The sequence below is a fragment of the Microcebus murinus genome, chromosome X (assembly GCF_040939455.1).
Source record: "Microcebus murinus isolate Inina chromosome X, M.murinus_Inina_mat1.0, whole genome shotgun sequence".
In the NCBI taxonomy this organism is placed as follows: domain Eukaryota; kingdom Metazoa; phylum Chordata; class Mammalia; order Primates; family Cheirogaleidae; genus Microcebus; species Microcebus murinus.
This window is the reverse complement of record NC_134136.1, coordinates 75,073,009-75,094,881: the sequence shown is the minus strand read 5'-3', so window position 1 is coordinate 75,094,881 and position 21,873 is coordinate 75,073,009.

The window sequence follows — 21,873 nt, the reverse complement described above, 5'->3', positions numbered from 1 at the left end:
ATTAAAAAAAATATTGCTATCATTTAAAAATAACTACTATTTATTTGATACTTACTATATGAAATCTAATTTATATCATATAATTCTTTGAGACAGAAGTTATTACATCTGCTTTATAGGTGAGAAAAGGTTAAATTGAGAGAGATTAGGTAACTTTCCTAAAGTCACACAGCTTAAGTTGTAGAGTCAGGATTCCTAGCCAGATCTGTTTGAGTCCATTCTTCAACTAGAAGAGTCATGAAATGATGGTTAATGTAGGTGGGATTCAGGAAATAAAGGGTGGAATTAAAATTGGAAAGCAGAAATGGGAACATTTGAATGAATAGAGAAATTAATTGAGAAAAGCCAATGGTTAAAATACATCAGGCAAGCAGTTAATAAATACTGTACTGGTTGGTTTTTCACCTATTAAACATACTTCACAGCTGCTCATAACAAATTTGCACAATGTTGGACTTGATTTAAAAAAAAAACTTTTTTTTTTTTTGCACCTCTGTATGAGGTCAGAAACTGCTTTAATGTCAATTAGCCTTTGTTTTAGACAAGTAAGCATGATGACTGTTTCCCTTCCTGTTTTCTCTGAAACAATTTCCCCTGCAAGGGAGAGGTGGGGAGCATTATTTGAACTAATCAATGTAGCTTTTATATTGAGGTTATCTGGTTTATCAATTTGTATGATATTTAAAGGCTCATGTAGTATCAGTAAGTAAAGAGATCTTACAGGTCAGGTATTATAACTCTTCATTTTACTGAGATCTGAGGCCCAGAAGTGGTAAAGGCTTGGTTATGGTCACTCAAATAGATAGATCTTCCCACCTGTATTGCAGTTGGGTATATAGCTGTCTTACTCCCCACAAGACTGTGAGCAATTTGAGAATAGGGACTAAGTTTTAGTTATCTTTATACTCCCCGTGACACCTTGTGCAGGGGCTGACATACAGTAGGCACTCAATAAATATTTGCTGAATGCATACTGCTAAATGAATGTTTAGTAGAGATTAATTTTACAGGTCACTAAACTCAGATATTGAAATAGTATAATGATTTTTGTATAACTCACTTTAGTCTCTATTTTGAACAGCATCTCAGCTCCAAAGGAAAAAAAACTTAATCTTGTTCATTCAAGGTCAATTTTGTAACCTCAGGTTTTTGCAGCTGATTTGGAATGAATAGACAGGCAGTTTAGGATTCTTCCCCCTATCTTCTCTCCAGAATGACACTTAGGTATGATGTGCTCACTTAAGTGTATCTGACACCTCTTATGCATCCCTTCAGATTCTATTGCTATTTCAGCCACCACTGAGGTGACCAGTTTGGCACTTGCTTTGCACATCCTACCCAATAGCATCTCTTGCCTTATTGATGCTGAAATGTGGGATGCCTCAGAAATTACTCAGCCTCTGCATGCACAACATGGAAATGGAGAACAGTTAATGCCTGATGGGGTGAAGCTTTGACACATGGGGCATGGTGGCTAGTTGATAATTGCTATCCCTTTCTTTCCCTGGAAGATGCATTTCAGATAACCTCTCAGACTATGAGATTAAGTACTTGCCTTTTATAATGGTCAAGTCAATAATATATTTATACTTTGCCTCTCCCCTTTTCCTGATTCATTCCCCTATATTTCATCCTTGATCACTGGGATCACATTTCTCAGAAGTCTTCCTGTTGGGATTTTCTTCCAGGGAACTTGGGCTAAGACACACAGGTGGGTGGATACTAGGCCCCAAGGATAGTATCTGCCCATGCCACTGTGTCCTTAATGTACATATTTTTTGTACAGTTCTTGTCTTGTTTTTAGTCATCACCATCTCTCCATGCCATTACCTACTGAGATATTTCATTCTCATCTTGTCCCAACCTTAATGTTCCTGTTGTACCTGCTGAGAATGGCCTTCTATCTATTAATAAGTTCTGAAGCCTTTTCGGATCCATGACACTGTGGGCTACAGGGGAGGTATTAAGCTGTTTCCCACACACTGTGAGGATCCATGGGGATCCTGTGAGGCCCATTTGCCTGGGTGACCGATTACTCCATCTTTCTTTTCCTCTCTCAAGCCACGATGCCTTAAAGATGTCTCTGTAAGTCTTTCTCTTAGAGCTACAGCAAGATGTGGAGTATGTGGTTTTTCAACTCTTGACTGCAAAATTTTTTCTAGAAGGTCCATCACCAACTGTTCTAAACTGACCTATGAGATATCTCCAGTGCCTTTCTTACATTTTTATGGAATATTTTATGAAAAATAGCATCCATGAAAGCATTATATGTTTAAAAAAAACCCAGAGATGTCTAACGCAATATGCTTTTTTAATAGGGAAATTGACTTGTAGTTTTGCTAACTGAGATCTGAACAAGTAGTTCAATTGTTATTGTGACTTACCCCAGTGTAGGGCAAGAGGATTGATTAACCAGACATTGCTGTGCCCCAAGATAAAGCATTTTATTTACTAGATACAAAAGCATACTTCCTCTTTCCTTTCTACTTATTCTATTTTTTTTAAAATGAGATATAACTCATGCACCATAAAATTCACTCTTTAAAGTATACATTTTCATGGTTTTTAATTTATCCACAGAGTTTTGCAACCACTCTCTAATCCAGCACATTTTAACCATCACTGAAAGGTACCCAGTGCCCATTAGTAGTCATTCCTTGTTCTCCCTCCCCAATCTGTAACAAACACTAATCTATTCTCTGTCTCTATAGATTTGCCTATTCTGGATATTAGAGACTAGGGCCCCATTCTCACTCTTCTGAAACAAAACAATGCCCACCCTAGAATCTTATTCCCTGCAAAACTAAGCTTCATATATGAAGGAGAAATAAAGACATTCTCAGAGAAGCAAAGTCTCAGAGAATTCACCAAGACAAAACCAGCCCTCCAAGAAGTACTCAAAACAATGTTATGCACAGAACACCATAATAAAAACTCACGAATATAAAAACAACCAAAACCCAAAGATTAAAGGCCAGATAATACAATGGCTCAACACAGAAATCAAAGCAACAACATCCAACCCAACAGAATGAACAGTAATCTACCTTACCTATCAGTTCTCTCAATAAATGTGAATGGCTTAAACTCTCCACTCAAGAGACATAGACTGGCTGAATGGATAAGAAAATACAGGCCAAGTATATGCTGTCTTCAGGAAACACATCTAACCTGCAAGGATGCATATAGACTAAAAGTAAAAGGGTGGACATCAGTATTCTAGGCAAGTGGAAGCCAAAAGAAGGCTGGCGTTGCAGTTCTAATTTCAGACGATTTAGTTTTTAAAGCAACAAAAGTAGTGAAAGACAAAGAGGATCATTATATAATGGTGAAGGGCACACTTCAACAAGAAGAGATAACAATTTTTTTTTTTAAATTTATTTATTTATTTATTTTTTTTATTTTGGCATATTATGGGGGTACAGATTTTAAGGTTTCAATAAATGCCCATTTCCCCCCCTCCCCCCAAAAGTCTGAGTCTCCATCATGACCATCCCCCAGATGGTGCACATCTCACTCGTTATGTATGTATATACCCGCCCCCCTCCCCCCTCCCACCTGCCCAATACCCTATTACTGTAGCACCTGTGTGTCCACTTAGGTGCTACTCAGTTAATACCAGTTTGCTGGAGAATATATCTGGTGCTTGTTTTTCCATTCTTGGGATACTTCACTTAGTAGTATGGGTTCCAGCTCTAACCAGGAAAATATAAGATGTGCTATATCACCGTTGTTTCTTAGAGCTGAATAGTACTCCATGGTATACATATACCACATTTTATTAATCCATTCTTGGATTGATGGGCACTTGGGCTGTTTCCACAGCCTTGCAATTATGAATTGTGCTGCTATAAACATTCGAGTGCAGGTGTCTTTTTTGAAGAGTGTCACTGGATCATTTGGGTAGATGCCCAGCAATGGGATTGCTGGATCAAATGGTATATTCACTTGTATCGCTTTAAGGTATCTCCATATTGCTTTCCACAGAGGTTGAACTAGTTTGCAGTTCCACCAGCAGTGTAGGAGTGTTCCTCTCTCTCCACAACCACGCCAGCATTTGTTATTTGGAGACTTTTTGATAAAGGCCATTCTCACTGGAGTTAAGTGATATCTCATTGTAGTTTTGATTTGCATTTCCCTGATGATTAGGGATGGTGAGCATTTTTTCATATGTTTGTTGGCCATTCTTCTGTCTTCTTTAGAAAAGTTTCTGTTCATGTCCTTTGCCCACTTTTTAATAGGGTTATTTGATTTTTTCTTGCTGATTTTCGTGAGTTCTAAGTATATTCTAGTTATCAGTCCTTTATCGGATACATAGGATGCAAAAATTTTCTCCCATTCTGTAGGTTGTCTGTTTACTTTCATGACTGTTTCAAGCTGTAGTAATTAAAACAATCTGGTATTGGCACAAAAATAGGATTATTGACCAGTGGAACAGATGTGAGAATCCTGATATAAAACCATCCTCATATAGCCATCTAATCTTTGACAAAGTAGACAAAAACATACGCTGGGGAAAAGAATCCCTTTTCAATAAATGGTGCTGGGAAAACTGGATAGCCACTTGTAGAAGGTTAAAACAGGACCCACACCTTTCACCTCTCACAAAAATCAACTCACGCTGGATAACAGACTTAAATCTCAGGTATGAAACCATTAGAATTCTAGAGGAAAATGTTGGAAACACTCTCCTAGACATCGGCCTAGGCAAAGAGTTTATGAAGAAATCCCCAAAGGCAATCAAAGCAGCAACAAAAATAAATAAATGGGACATGATGAAACTACAAAGCTTCTGCACAGCCAGAGATAACAATTTTAAATATAGATGCACTCAACTTAGGTGCACCCAGTTTCATAAAGCAAACCTTACTGGATCTAAGCAAATGGATTAATAGCAACTCCATAATCACCGGAGATTTCAACACCCCACTGACGGCACGAGACAGATCCTCCAAACAGAAAATTAATAAAGAAATAATGGACTTAAACAAAACCTTGGAACAACTGGGTCTGACTGACATATACAGGACATTCTACCCAAAATCCACTGAATATACATTCTTCTCATCAGCTCACGGGACATTCTCTAAGATTGACCATATCCTAGGACACAAAGTAAATCTCAAGAAATTAAAAAAAATAGAAATCATACCATGTACCATCTCAGCTCATAGTGGAATGAAAGTAGAAATCAACCCTAGCAGAAACACACATTTCTACACAAAAATGTGGAAATTAAACAACCTCCTACTAAATGATTACTTCATAAATGAAGAAATGAAGATGGAAATAAAAAAATTGTATACTCCTACACTGTTTGTGGGGCTGCAAATTAGTTCAACCTCTGTGGAAAGCAATATGGTGATACCTTAAAGTGATACAAGTGAATCTACCATTTGATCCAGCAATACCATTGCTGGGCATCTACCCAAAAGATCCAATGACACTCTACAAAAAAGACACCTGCACCTGAATGTTTATAGCAGCACAATTCATAATTGCAAGGCTGTGGAAACAGCCCAAGTGCCCATCAACCCAAGAATGGATTAATAAAATGTGGTATATGTATACCATAGAGTACTATTCAGCTCTAAGAAACAATGGTGATATAGCACATCTTATATTTTCCTGGTTAGAGCTGGAACCCATACTATTAAGTGAAGTTTCCCAAGAATGGAAAAACAAGCACCACGTATACTCACCAGCAAATTGGTATTAACTGAACAGCACCTAAGTGGTCACATAGGTACTGCAGTAATAGGGTATTGGGCGGGGGGAGGGGGGTGGGTATATACATACATAATGAGTGAGATGTGCACCATCTGGGGGATGGTCATGCTGAAGACTCAGACTTGTGGGGGGAGTGGGGGAAATAGGCATTTATTGAAACCTTAAAATGTGTACCCTCATAATATGCTGAAATAAAAAAAAAAAGAAAAAAATAGGAATCACATAATATGCGACCTATTGTGCTTGGATTTTTTTTGCTCATTAGCATCATAATTTTAAATTTTGTACATGTTGCAGTATTTCATAGTGTTTCATTCAGTTTTTGTCTTTTTGTGACTGACTTATTTAGCATAATGTCCTCAAAAGTTCATCCATGTTGTCACATCAGAGAGCATTTCCTTCTTGTTTAAAGCTGAATAATATTCAATTGTATGTATATACCTCATTTTCTTTAACCATTCATCTATCAATGGACACTTGGGTTGCTTCCACCTCTTAGCTATTGTGAATAATGCTATAATGAACATGGGTATGCAAATATCTCTTTAAGATCCTGTTTTCAATTATTTTAGATATATACACAGAAGTGGGATTTCTGGATCATATGGTAGTTCCTTTTTAAAAAAAAAATTTGAGGAATCTTCATACTATTTTCCATAGGAGCTGTGCCATTTTAAATTTCCACCAACAGTGTACAACAGTTCCAATTTCTATATATCCTTGTCAATACCTGTTATCTTGTTTCCATCAAAATGAGAATAGTTTAATTACAGTACCTCTACACTATGGAATCTATGCAGCAGATTAAAAATAATGTTAATATTTATGAACGTTATGGAATGATTTCTGATACATATATTTCTTTAAGATTAATTGTCTTTTTTATCACAATCAGACATTGCTTTTCGTGTTGATTGCTTTAGTAAAATACAATGTCTTAACCCAGAACTAAGGGGACAGTTTTGACTAGGAATGTTTACAGGTCAAACAGAGTCCCTCTTTGTGCCTAGTATCAATATATATTTTCTTTTTATTTGTATAAGCTACAACTTTCTGCCTTTTTGCTGGGGATGGGGGATGGGATGTTCTATTTTAATTGTTAATACAAGTAACACAAGCATAAGATTAGAAATACAAAATAGTCCAGGTTTCCAATGGAATGCAATATCTGCTTGCCTAACTCATTTTTATTTTCAGACACACTTTCTAGAAGTAAGCATTTTTAACCATCATTCTTTTTAATTCTTTTGGTGGTTACCCACTTAATGCCAAATAATATGCACATAATTTAAAAACTCAAATTGTGCCCAAAATGCTTATAATGCAAAAAAGATTAGTCTCCTTATATATCCCTTCTATTTATGCTCCTTAGAGATAACCACTTTCTTGTCCTTTTTCTTGTTTTGATTAATTAACACTTGTTATCATTAGTTGTTTGGATCATGGCCATTGTAACAGGTGTGAAGTGACATCTCATGATAGTTTTGATTTGCATTTTCCTGTTTATTAATGATGCTGAACATCTTTTCATGTACCTGTTGGCCATTTGTGTATCATTTTGGCTTCAAGTTATTTCTCCATTTTTGAATTGAGTTATTTGATTTTTGTTGTGTTGTAGGAGTTCTATAAATATTCTGGATATCAACCCCTTATCAGATATATGTTTTGCAAATATTTTGTCGCATATCATATATTGTCTTTCCACTCTTTACTGTTTCCTTTGCTCTGTAGAAGAGTTTTTAAGTTTGATGTAGTCTTATTTGTCTATTTTTGCTTTTGTTGCCTGTGCTTTTGGTATCATATCCAAGAAATCATTGCCAAATTTAATGTCATGAAGTTTCCCACTATATTTTATTCTAGGAGTTTTATAGTTGGAAGTGTTATGTTCAGGTCTTTAACCAATTTTAGTTGATGTAAGCTAAGATGAGGGTCCAAATTCATTCTTTTACAAGTGCATTGCCAATTTTCTTAACACCATTTGTTGAAGAGACTATCCTTCCCCGTTGTGTAGCATTGGCATATTTGTCAAAGATAATTTGACAACCTATGGGAGGGTTTATTTCTGGTCTCTCTCTTCTGCTCCATTGGTCTATGCCTGTTTTATGCCAGTCCAATACTTTTTTTATTACTGTAGCTTTGTAATGTGAAAATAAATCATTCAAAATATAAGCTGTTGGAATTTTTAAATATTTTGAGACTTAAGAGAATATGATTATGAGACCTGAGTCATATAAAAATGTAGCTATAAGCTACTCAGCTGTAACATTTTTTTTCTCTGATTATAGATTAGCCTTCTTCCATACCTACATTGTTTTATAAAATATTGTAAAGGACCAAAGGTTATCAGGGAAGACCCCTTCCCTCCTCACTGTTGATCTTTACAGATTAACTTCCCTCTTATCTTTATCACACAAAGATTTCATGACTATAACATTGCCTATGATGGAATGTTAAATATATTTTTTTCTTCCCAGCATATTGTGGGGGTATAAATGTTAAGGTTGCATATATTGCCCATGCCCCCCTTCCCCCTCAAGTGAGAGCCTCAAGCGCGTCCATCCCTCAGTTGGTGCTTATCACACTCATTGTGTATGTATATACCCATCCCCTCCAACCCCACCTGCCTGACACCCGATAAATGTTATTCCTATATGTCCACTTAGGTGTTGATCCATGAATACCAATTTGATGGTGAGTACATGTGGTGCTTGTTTTTCCATTCTTGAGATACTTCACTTAGTAGAATGGGTTCCAGCTCTATCCAGGAAAATACAAGAGGTGCTGGATCACTGTTGTTTCTTATAGCTGAATAGTACTCCATGGTATACATATACCACATTTTATTAATCCACTCATGTATTGATGGGCACTTGGGTTGTTTTCACATGTTTGCAATTGTGAATTGTGCTGCTATAAACATTGAAGTGCAGGTGTCTTTTTTATAGAATGTCTTTGGTTCTTTTGGGTATATGCCCAGTAATGGGATTGCTGGATCAAATAAATGGTAGATCTACTTGTATCTCTTTAAGGTATCTCCATATTGCTTTCCACAGAGGTTGAACTAGTTTTCAGTCCCACCAGCAGTGTAGGAGTGTTCCTATCTCTCCACATCCATGCCAAAATTTATTGTTTTAGGACTTTTTGATAAAGGCCATTTTCACTGGAGATAAGTGATATCTCATTGTGGTTTTGTTTTACATTTCCCTGATGATTAGAGATGTTGAGAATTTTTTGATATGTTTGTTAGCCATTATTCTGTCTTCTTTTGAAACGTTTCTGTGCATGTCTTTTGCCCACTTTTTGACAGGGTTGTTTGATTTTTTCTTGCTGATTGTCCTGAGTTCTGAATAGATTATAGTTATCAGCCCCTTATCAGATGTGTATCTTGCAAAACTTTTCGCCCATTCTATAGGTTGTCTGTTTGCTCTTGTGTCAGTTTCTTTGTGCAGAAGCTTTTTGTTTGCTCAGGTCCCATTTATTTATTTTTGTTGTTGCTGTGATTGCCTTTGGGGTCTTCTTCATAAATTCTTTGCCCTAGGCGAATGTCTAGAAGAGTATTTTGAATGTTTTCCTCTAGAATTCTAATAGTTTCACACCTTAGGTTTAAGTCTGTTACCCAGGATGAGTTGATTTTTGTGAGAGGTGAGAGGTGTGGATCCTGTGTCACATGTGGTTGTCCAGTTTTCCCAGCACCATTTATTGAATAAGGATTCTTTTTCCCTAGTGTATATTTTTGTCTGCTTTGTCAAATATTAGATGGCTATATGAGGATGGTTTTATATCTGTGTTCTCAGTTCTGTTCCACTGGTCAATGTCCCTGTTCTTGTGCCAGTTGTAAGCTGATTTAATTACTATAGCCTTATAGTATACTTTGAAATCTGGCAAATTGATGCCTCCCATTTTGTTTTTATTGCCTGGGATTGATTTTGGTATACAGGGTCTTCTCTGGTTCCATATGAAGTGTGAAACTATTTTTTTTATATCTGTGAAAAATGATGTTGGTATTTTAATAGGGATTGTATTGACTCTGTATGTCCCTTTGGGTAGTATAGACATCCAAACCTGGTTTGATCACTGGCCCTACCTAAATATGGACCACACCCTGCCCTTTTGTTTGTGTATTGACTAATTCATTTACTCATCCAACATTTCTTAAGCATTTACTTTGTAACAGGCAATGAGTTTGGTATGGAGGATTCAGCTGTGAATGAGACAGAAACAGCTATTGCCCTTATACACATAGTCTATAGGGAAGATAGGCATGAATCAACAATTTCAATGATACATAATGGCTGTTATGATAGGGCAGTGGATGATGCTTTGAGACTCGTCTAGGGTGTCTAGAAATGTGACTCCCTAGCAAAAATAATGTGTAAATTAGCTGAGAACTAAAGGACGAATGGAAGTTACTAGGCAAAGGGGGTGGAATGTGGGGGTAAATTAAACATAGTACTTGATATCCATGCAGAATTTTGAAGAGAACAGTGACAAACAACTGCTGTGTTCAGCTCTTTCTTCACCACTTCTGCAACTCCAAGTTTAGCAAAGTACAGTAAGCAAGCTGCCTTCCCAGCCATGAAGCCTAGTCATTCAATCCTATTAGCCTCTGGTGTTGTACTTGGCCACAGGGAGGCAGATATAAGGATCAGTGACTATAGGAAGAAGGTCCTTCTCTAATTAATAGATAAAGGCTCACTTTTGCCTACATTCATTCAGAGCTTTACAGTACTTGTTATGTTCACTAGTTTCTTGTACACTATTGAAACTACCCACATCTCTCTCAGATGTTTAAAGACTTTGCAGCAAGTTCAGTGTGGACTGTAGATAGGATGGAAAAGGTGGGGTAGCAGTAGAACTGTCTATTAAAAAAGGCAACTTTTCTCCTGAAGTTTTCAATATGTGTGAATGTGGGTAGTGTGGGTGATATGTCAATAGATCTTTTCATCTCTATTCTGTGAGCCAGCATTCATTTACTATAGCCTTTACACTTTTTAAAATTTCTCTTTTCTTTTGAATCAGATTTTATCCATTTTCCTAGGAGCAAAAGAAACTAATGATTACTACAAGGGTAGCCTAGTCAGCAACCAGTCTTCTGTCTTGTTAATGATTTTCCAGAAGCTTAAATTAACACTATATGTGTGTTGGAGGCTGACAATGCTTTTAAAAAATAATAAATCATTTTCTGAAATCTTTGAATAGTGATCTTTGTCTCTTGGTTAAAATGTTAGCTAATTTTCCTGTGTGATCTATATGTTCTTTTTCCTTCTGTTGTTTTGTCAGTTGAGTACTTTTCATCTGTAACTTAATGGGCCTATGGTGCCTTTATTATACAAGTTTCATTTTGAACGAAGAGGAAATTTTTTGATTATCTCCCCCCTTTAGCTCTTTTCTTAGTATTTGTGCATTTATTCCCTTATTCAGTTGCTCACCAAATATTTCTTGAGTTTCATTCCAGGTAGGTAATAGGAGGATCCAAAAAGAAAAAGACATGGTCCTATGCCTAAGGAATTCAAAGGAAAATGAACACACAAGCAGATGACTCATGGGGCAGTGTGATAAATGGTGCGACAGTGATGTGTGCAAATTACTATGGGAGTATAGTCCAGGGATACTGTCTCTTATGATGCCAACAGTCTCTATAGGGTATGAGAGAACTTGACTCATATCCATTAAATCACGTTGTCTAAGATTTTTTTTTTTATTTTGGCATATTATGGGGGTACAGATTTTAAGGTTTCAATAAATGCCCATTTCCCCCTCCCCCCAAAAGTCTCAGTCTCCATCATGACCATCCCCCAGATGGTGCACATCTCACTCATTATGTATGTATATACCCGCCCCCCTCCCCCCTCCCACCTGCCCAATACCCTATTACTGTAGTACCTATGTGTCCACTTAGGTGATACTCAGTTAATACCAGTTTACTGGAGAATATATATGGTGCTTGTTTTTCCATTCTTGGGATACTTCACTTAGTAGTATGGGTTCCAGCTCTAACCAGGAAAATATAAGATGTGCTATATCACCATTGTTTCTTAGAGCTGAATAGTACTCCATGGTGTACATATACCACATTTTATTAATCCATTCTTGGATTGATGGGCACTTGGGCTGTTTCCACAGCCTTGCAATTATGAATTGTGCTGCTATAAACATTCGAGTGCAGGTGTCTTTTTTGTAGAGTGTCACTGGATCATTTGGGTAGATGCCCAGCAATGGGATTGCTGGATCAAATGGTAGATTCACTTGTATCGCTTTAAGGTACCTCCATATTGCTTTCCACAGAGGTTGAACTAGTTTGCAGTCCCACCAGCAGTGTAGGAGTGTTCCTCTCTTTCCACAACCACGTTTGGAGATTTTTTGATAAAGGCCATTCTTACTGGAGTTAAATGATATCTCATTGTGGTTTTGATTTGCATTTCCCTGATGATTAGAGATGTTGAGCATTTCTTCATATGTTTGTTGGCCATTCTTCTGTCTTCTTTAGAAAACTTTCTGTTCAAGTCCTTTGCCCACTTTTTATTGGGGTTATTTGATTTTTTCTTCCTAGTTTTCGTGAGTTCTAAGTATATTCTAGTTATCAGTCCCTTATCGGATGCATAGGATGCAAAAATTTTCTCCCATTCTGTAGGTTGTCTGTTTACTTTCATGACTATTTCTTTGGCTGTGCAGAAGCTTTGTAGTTTGATCATGTCCCATTTATTTATTTTTGTTGCTGCTATGATTGCCTTTGGGGACTTCTTCATAAACTCTTTGCCCAGGCCGATGTCTAGGAGAGTGTTTCTAACTTTTTCCTCTAGAGTTCTAATAGTTTCATATCTTAGGTTTAAGTCTGTTATCCAGTATGAGTTGTTTTTTGTGAGAGGTGAAAGGTGTGGGTCCTGTTTTAGCCTTCTACAGGTGGCTATCCAGTTTTCCCAGCACCATTTATTGAAGAGAGATTCTTTTCCCCAGAGTATGTTTTTGTCTGCTTTGTCAAAGATGAGATGGCTATATGAGGATGGTTTTATATCAGGATTCTCACATCTGTTCCACTGGTCAATATTCCTGTTTTTGTGCCAATACCATATTGTTTTAATTACTACAGCTCTGTAGTATAGTTTAATATCTGGCATATTAATGCCTCCCATTTTGTTTTTGTTGCCTAGAATTGCTCTTGATATTCGGGGTCTTCTTTGGTTCCATACGAAGCGTAAAATTATTTTTTCTATATCTGTGAAGAATGCTGATGGGATTTTAATAGGTATTGCATTGAATCTGTAGATCAGTTTGGGTAATATAGACATTTTGATGATATTGAGTCTGCCGATCCACGAGCATGGTATGGATTTCCATCTGTTTACATCCTCTGCTATTTCCTTCCTCAGTGTTTCATAGTTCTCCCTATAGAGGTCTTTTACCTCTTTGGTTAAATATATTACTAGGTACTTTAATTTCTTTGTTGCTATATTAAAGGGAATTGAGTCTTTATTTGGTTCTCAATTAGATTGTTGTTGGTGTATATGAATGCCTCTGATTTCTGTGTATTGATTTTGTATCCTGAGACTTTACTAAATTCATTGATCAGTTCCAGGAGTTTCTTGGTTGAATCCTTGGGGTTTTCTAGATACAATATCATATCATCAGCAAACAGTGAAAGTTTGATCTCTTCTGCCCCTATTTGGATACCTTTGATTCCATTTTCCTGTCTGATTGCTGTAGCCAAGACTTCCAGCACTATGTTGAACAGAAGTGGAGATAGTGGGCAGCCTTGTCTGGTTCCAGTTCTAAGTGGGAATGATTTCAATATTTCCCCATTCAGTATGATGTTGGCTATGGGTCTGTCATATATGGCTTGTATCATTTTTAGGTATGTCCCTTCTATGCCTATTTTCTTAAGTGTTCGTATCATGAAAGGGTGTTGAATTTTGTCAAAAGCTTTTTCTGCATCTATTGAAAGAATCATGTGGTCTTTGTTTTTGCTTCTGTTTCTGTGGTGAATTGCATTTATAGATTTGCGTATGTTGAACCATCCCTGCATCCCTGGGATGAAGCCCACTTGGTCGTGGTGGATTATTTTTTTGATAAGTGTCTGGATTCGGTTAGCTAAGATTTTGTTGAAAATTTTTGCATCTATATTCATTAGGGATATTGGTCTGTAGTTTTCTTTTTTTGTTGCATCCTTTCCTGGTTTTGGTATCAGAGTAATATTCGCTTCATAAAAGGTGTCGGGGAGATTTCCGTTCTTCTCGATGTTGTGGAATAGTTTCTGCAAGATAGGTACTAGTTCTTCTTTGTAAGTATGGTAAAATTCAGGTGTGAAGCCATCTGGACCGGGACTTTTCTTTTTAGGGAGATTTTTAATTGCTGTTTCTATTTCAGCTGTTGAGATTGGTCTGTTCAGGGAATCTATTTCTTCCTTGTTGAGCCTAGGGAGGCTGTGTGTTTCTAGAAATTTGTCCATTTCCTCCACATTTTCCAGTTTGTGTGCATAAAGATTTTTGTAGTATTCATAAATTGTATCTTGTATCTCTTTGGGATCAGTTGTGATATCTCCTTTTTTATTCCTGATGGAGCTTATTAGAGATTTCTCTTTTCTGCTTTTCATTAGCTTAGCCAATGGTGTGTCAATTTTGTTTATTTTTTCAAAGAACCAACTTTTTGTTTTATTAATCTCCTGAATAGCTTTCCTGTTTTCAATTTCATTTAGTTCTGATTTGATCTTGTTGATTTCACTTCTTCTGCTGGGTTTGGGGTTGGTCTGTTCTTATTTTTCCAGCTCTTTGAGTCGTTTCATTAGATTGTCTATTTGTGATCTTCTTGTCTTTTGGTTATAGGCATTTATGGAGATAAACTTTCCTCTCAGAAATGCTTTAGCTGTGTCCCAGAGGAGTTGATAACTTGTCTCTCCATTGTCGTTTTCTTCATAGAAGTTTTTTATTTCCGTCTTGATTTCTTCATTTACGAAGTAATCATTTAGTAGGAGGTTGTTTAATTTCCACGTTTTTGTGTAGAAATGTGAGTTTCTGTTAGGGTTGATTTCTAGTTTTATTCCACTGTGATCTGAGAAGATACATGGTATGATTTCTATTTTTTTAAATTTCTTGAGATTTTCTTTGTGTCCTAGGATATGGTCAATCTTAGAGAATGTCCCGTGAGCTGATGAGAAGAAGGTATATTCAGTGGATTTTAGGTAGAATGTTCTGTAGATGTCTGTCAGACCCAATTGTTCTAGAGTTTTGTTAAAGTCCATTATTTCTTTATTAATTTTCTGTTTGGAGGATTTGTCTTGTGCCGTCAGTGGGGTGTTGAAATCTCCAGTGATTATGGAGTTGCTATTAATCCATTTGCTTAGCTCCAGCAAGGTTTGCTTTATGAATCTGGGTGCACCTAAGTTAGTTGCATATATATTTAAAGTTGTTATCTCTTCTTGTTGAACTGTGCCCTTCACCATTATATAATGACCCTCTTTGTCTTTCACTACTTTTGTTGGTTTAAAAACTAAATCGTCTGAAATTAGAACTGCCACACCTGACTTCTTTTGGCTTCTATTTGCTTGGAATATTGATCTCCACCCTTTTATTTTTAGTCCATATGCATCCTTGCAGGTTAGATGTGTTTCCTGAAGACAGCATATACTTGGCCTGTATTTTCTTATCCATTCAGCCAGCCTGTGTCTCTTGAGTGGAGAGTTTAAGCCATTCACATTTATTGAGAGAACTGATAGGTAAGGTAGATTACTGTTCATTCTATTGGGTTGGATGTTGTTGCTATGATTTCTGTCTTGAGCCATTGTAATATCTAGACTTTAATGTCTTTGGGATTTGGTTGTTTTTATATTTGTGGGTTATTATTATCATGTTCCGTGCGTAACACTGTTTTAATTACTTCTTATAGTGCTGGGCTTGTCTTGGTGAATTCTCTGAGTCTTTGCTTGTCTGAGAATGTTTTTATTTCTCCTTCATATATGAAGCTTAGTTTTGCAGGGAATAAGATTCTAGGCTGGGCATTGTTTTGTTACAAAAGAGTGAGAATGGGGCCCCTGTTTGTCCTTGCTTGTAAAGTCTAATTTTAGAAGTCTGATGTTATTCGAATTGGCTTTCCCTTGTATGTTTCTTGCTTCTTTCATCTTGCAGCTCTTAGAAGGGTCTCTTTAGTTGATACTTTGGTCAGTCTGATGACTGCATGTCGTGATGTCTCCCTGTTTGCATTGAATCTCCCAGGGGTCCTCTGAGCTTCTTGAACTTGTATATCAAGATTTTGAGCAAGGCCTGGGAAATTTTCCTCTATTATATCTTCAAATAGCTTCTCCAACCTTTAAGTGTTGTCTTCTTTCCCTTCTCGTAACCCTATGACCCTCACATTAGGTTTCTTCACATAATCCCAACGCTCTTGTAGGCTTTGCTCTTTTCTTTTGTTTCTCTGCTCTATTTCTGTGACTGATTTATTTCATTGAAGGGTGTTATCTTGAAGCTCTGAGATTCTTTCTTCTGTTTGATCTACCCTGTTCTTGAGACTTACCACTGTATTTTGTAGTTCCTTGAATTGATTGTTCATTTCCAGGAATTTGGTTACACTTTTCTTCATTGTGTCTATTTCTTTTTCCATATCCTGGAGGCTTTTTGTGTTTTCTTTGTGTTGGTTATTGAGTTATTGTTGCAGCTCGGTGAGTGTTCTTATGATCCACATACTAAATTCCTCTTCTGTCATATTGGTTGTCTGATTTTTGTTGGTGTCCGTTTCTAGGGGTCTGGTGCTCCTCTTTGGGGATGTGTTTTCCGTTTGGTTCTTCATATTTCCTGAGTTCTTTCGCTGATTTCTTCCCATGTCGATCAGTTGTTGTTTCTTTTCTTTAGGTTATTGTTTGGGTATTCACACACCTTGTTTAGTTTCTGAGGCGTTAGGTGTTGTCTGTGGGTGGGATTGGACCACTACCTGTATATTGAGTCTGTGGGTGCCATGGAAAGGCTGTTCAAGGTGCCATCCCTGTCAGTAGGTGACGTTTGCTCATAGGAACAGGCTATGCTGTTGATTTTGTGTCCTGTTATCAGTTCTTGTTCTGGGCGGAGCTGTGTTGGGTAAGCCTGCCCTCAGACAGTTAGCAGAGGTCAAAGTTCTGTTCTTTGCTTCCAGGAAAAGCTGTCAGGGCGGGGCTGGAATGGTCCCACTCAGCCCGATATTCTGGGTGTGGAGGTGAGGCTGTCTGAGGCCTGCAGTCTGGAGCAGGCCTCACTTCTTTCCACCCTCCCCAACTCCGCAGTTACTCCTGGGCCTCTGCCAGCAGGGCAGACCACATGCCACAAGGCCTCCCAGGACTGTGATGCCAGTGGGGAGGTTCCCTGCACAGGAACGCCACCTGGGTTTGGGTGCACGGCCTCTTCCTGGGAAGAGGGTTGACCTCTAGAATGCTGATCTGCCCCTGGAGGCACACACACCTCAGTAGGCTGTTTACATATTACCCTTCTGTGCTCTGGGAAATGCTAGCCCTTGGTGCAGGGGATCTGGTCTGCAGGTCCAACCTCTGGGTCCCAGAGTTCAAACTGTATCCCCACCAGGGAGAGGTGTTCCGTTCCCAATTCACCCACAGGGAGCCCAAGCTGGGTCTATGTCTCTCAGCCTCTGAGTCGGCACCGTTCTCCTGGGATCACCATTCCAGCAGCACCTTGGAAAGCTGGCGGGTTAGGGAGCTCAAAGTCTGAGTTCCCCTGTGTCAGCTGTAGGGTCCCAAAAGGGAAGGTACTGTTCCCTGGAGGTGCCTCTGGCTGGTGGCTGTATTGTCTCTCTGGGCAGCCGCGGGTAGGGTCGACGGAGGGGAAGAGGAGGCAATATGGCGCCTGCTGCGCGGCTCGGGTCTGTGCACACGGATATGCCCAGAGGAAGTTAGGAACCTTGTGCCATGTCTGCTAAAGGGTCACCACTGTATGGCGGTGGCGGGCTCTGGGCTGGTGTCTGCAGGTCTCTTCACCCACTGGGGAGCCCACCAGCAGTCCCAAATGCAGGGGAGGGGAAACAGAAAATCCACCTACCCTTGCCGGTGGTCTCCGGGCTGCTCCGGTGGTCTCAGCCTCCAGTTCTCCTCCGCAGCCTCCTCCCGTGGAGTCTGCCGGGGTCTCAGGTACCCTTTTCCGGCCCTCGTCCGCTATATGCTCGTCTTCTTGCTTTTTTTTTCTAATTTCTTCTAGAATCTGTCTTTTCTGCCGAGACACTCTGTCTGGCAGTGTTTCTCGTCTGCCCTCTTGCTCCACCCCCTAAAATATTAAGTTTTTAAGAATAGGGAATTGAAGCAGAGTCCTGCTCACCTGACTTGTTTTCTCTTTCTGGTTCAATAGCTATGTGACATTTTCCAGCACTCTTGCATCAAGATGGAGCCATAGGACAGGTCTATTCAATATAATGTGAGTAGAAGTGATGTGTATCACTTGAAAGTCTTATTCCCTAAAAGGTTCCCCATTATCTCCTTTGTTCTTTCTTATTCTCTTTCTTTGTTCATGGGCTAACTAAACTCAGGGGATCTAACAGAAGGCTTTGTGGTCATAGTGGAAGACATAACTAAGAACACGGAGAACATGAGGCTTTATGAAAAGCTTCAAGCAGAACACCCAATGGGATTGTGAAATGAGTGAATATTTTTGTTATGTTGTTAATCTATCTTAATATGGGAAAATATACAATGTTCCAAATTCAGAAAGTAAACAAGTGGATACAATGTGGCGTAATTTATCCTTCCCCTCTGGTCTCCCAGATACTGCATGGCCTTCTCCAGAGAAAGACATAATGAGCAGTTTTTTGTGTATCTTCTAAGAGAATTATCTGTTCCTATACTTTCACCTGTTTTTCTATTGAATCATTGATCTTTTTCTACTGATTTAAAGTTTCCATGTATATTTAAAGGATATTTGTTCTTTATGGTGGTATAAATACCTACCATTTGTCTCAGTTTACTTGTCTTTAAGGGATTTTATTTTATGTAGAAAGTTTTGGTTTATATGTAGTTGAATTTATCAATCTTTTTAAAAATGCAATCTCAGTTTTGTATAGTAGCATGCATATTTATATCTGAATGTATTTACTTACATATCAAATTTAATAAATTGTGCTCCCTATTCCTCCAAAGTCATTTCCTTGTCCACTGTCCCTTCTCCATCAATACCTTTAGAAAACTTTTACTTTCCCACTCTTGAATACCCCCCAATCCCCCCCACCTTTACCCTATATCTCCTGGGTTTTTCTGAGATAGCTTGGAATTTTAGTTTCAGGGTCTGTATATATTCAGTTAGAAAGAACCTTTTCTATTTCAAGAATCCTCACAAAACTATTCTATTAGTTTCCAATGTCATTAATCTTTATTCATTTAGATATAATTATAAATATGATTCATTGTTTTTTTATTTGTTTTTTACTTAGACATATTATGGGGGTACAGATTTTAAGGTTTCAATAAAGGCCCATTTCCCCCCACCTCTCACAAGTCTGAGTCTCCAGCATGACCATCCCCCAGATGGTGCACATCTCACTCATTATATATGTATATACACGCCCCCCCTCCCATTCCCACCTGCCCAAAACCCTATCACTGTAGTACCTATGTAATCACTTAGGTGCTGTCCAGTTAATACCAATTTGCTGGTGAGTATATGTGGTGCTTGTTATTCCACTCTAGGGAAACTTCACTTAAATAGTATGGGTTCCAGCTCTAACCAGGAAAATATAAGATGTGCTATGTCACCATTGTTTCTTAGAGCAGAATAGTACTCCATGGTGTACATATACCACATTTTATTAATCCATTCTTGGATTGATGGGCACTTGGGCTGTTTCCACAGTCTTGCAATTATGAATTCTGCTGCTATAAATATTCGAGTGCAGGTGTCTTTTTTGTAGAGTGTCATTGGAACTTTTGGGTAGATGCCCAGCAATGGAATTACTGGATCAAATGGTAGATTCACCTGTATCTCTTTAAGGTATCTCCATATTGCTTTCCACAGAGGTTGAACTAGTTTGCAGTCCCACAGGCAGTGTAGGAGTGTTCCTCTCTCTCCGCATCCATGCCAGCATTTATTGTTTGGATAATTTTTTATAAAAGCCATTCTCACTGGAGTTAAGTGATATCTCATTGTGGTTTTGATTTGCATTTCTCTGATGATTAGAGATGTTGTGCATTTTTTCATATGTTTGTTGGCCATTCTTCTGTCTTCTTTAGAAAAGTTTCTGTTCAAGTCCTTTGCCCACTTTTTAATGGGGTTATTTGATTTTTTCTTCCTAATTTTCGTGAGTTCTAAGTATATTCTAGTAATCAGTCCCTTATCGGATGCATAGGATGCAAAAATTTTCTCCCATTCTGTAGGTTGTCTGTTTACTTTCATGACTATTTCTTTGGTTGTGCAGAAGATTTGTAGTTTGATCATGTCCCATTTATTTATTTTTGTTGCTGCTGTGATTGCCTTTGGGGACTTCTTCATAAACTCTTTGCCTAGGCCGATGTCTAGGAGAGTGTTTCCAACGTTTTCCTCAGGAATTCTAATAGTTTCATAACTTAGGTTTAAGTCTGTTATCCAGCGTGAGTTGATTTTTGTGAAAGGTGAACGGTGTGAGTCCTGTTTTAGCCTTCTACATTTGGCTATCCACTTTTCCCAGCACCATTTATTGAAAAGGGATTCTTTTCCCCAGCGTATGTTTTTGCCTGCTTTGTCAAAGATTAGATGGCTATATGAGGATGGTTTTATATCAGGATTCTCAGATGTGTCCATATTCCTAGTTTTGTGCCAATACCATATTGATTTAATTACTACAGCTTTGTAGTATAGTTTGTATCTGGCATATTAATGCCTCCCATTTTGTTTTTGTTGCCTAGAATTGCTTTTGATATTCAGGATCTTTTTTGGTTCCATACGAAGCGTAAAATTATTTTTTCTATATCTGTGAAGAATGCTGATGTGATTTTAATAGGTATAGCATTGAATCTGTAGATCAGTTTGGGTAGTATAGACATTTTGATGATGTTGAGTCTGCCGATCTACAAGCATGGTATGGATTTCCATCTGTTTACATCCTCTACTATTTCCTTCCTCAGTGTTTCATCACTCTCCCTGTAGAGGTCTTTTCCGTCCTTGCTTAAGTATATTCTTAGGTACTCTAATTTCTTTGTTGCTATATTAAAGGGAATTGAGTCTTTATTTGGTTCTCAATTTGATTGTTGTTGGTGTATATGAATGCCTCTGATTTCTGTGTATTGATTTTGTATCTTGAGACTTTACTAAATTCATTAATCAGTTCCAGGAATTTCTTGGTTGCATCTTTGGGGTTTTCTAGATATAATATCATATCATCAGCAAACAGTGAATATTTAATCTCTTCTGCCCCTATTTGGATACATTTAATTCCATTTTCCTGTCTGATTGCTGTAGCCAAGACTTCCAGCACTATGTTGAACAGAAGTGGAGAAAGTGGGCAGCCTTGTCTGGTTCCAGTTCTAAGTAGGAATTATCTCAGTTTTTCTCCATTCAGTATGATGTTGGCTACGGGGCAGTCATATATGGCTTGTATCATTTTAAAGTATGTCCCTTGTATCCCTATTTCCTTAGGTGTTCGTATCATGAAAGGGTGTTGAATTTTGTCAAAAGCTTTTTCTGCATCAATTGAAAGAATCATGTGGTGTTTGTTTTTGCTTCTGTTTATGTGGTGAATTGCATATATAGATTTATGTATGTTGAACCAGCCCTGCATCCATTGGATAAAGCCAACTTGGTCGTGATGGATTATTTTTTTATAAGCGTCTGGATTCAGTTAGCTAAGATTTTGTTGAAAATTTTTGCATCTATACTCATTAGGGATATTGGTCTGTAGTTTTCTTTTTTTATTGCATCCTTTCCTGGTTTGGGTATCAGAGTAATATTTGCTTCATAAAATGTGTCGGGGAGGTTTCCATTTTTCTCGATGTTGTGGAATAGTTTCTGCAAGATAGGTACTAGTTCTTCTTTGTAAGTGTGGTAAAATTCGGGTGTGAAGCCATCTGGATCGAGACTTTTATTTTTAGGGAGATTTTTAATTGCTGTTTCGATTTCAGCTGTTGAGATTGGTCTGTTCAGGGAATCTATTTCTTCCTGGTTGAGCCTAAGGAGGCTGTGTGTTTCTAGAAATTTGTCCATTTCCTCCACATTTTCCAGT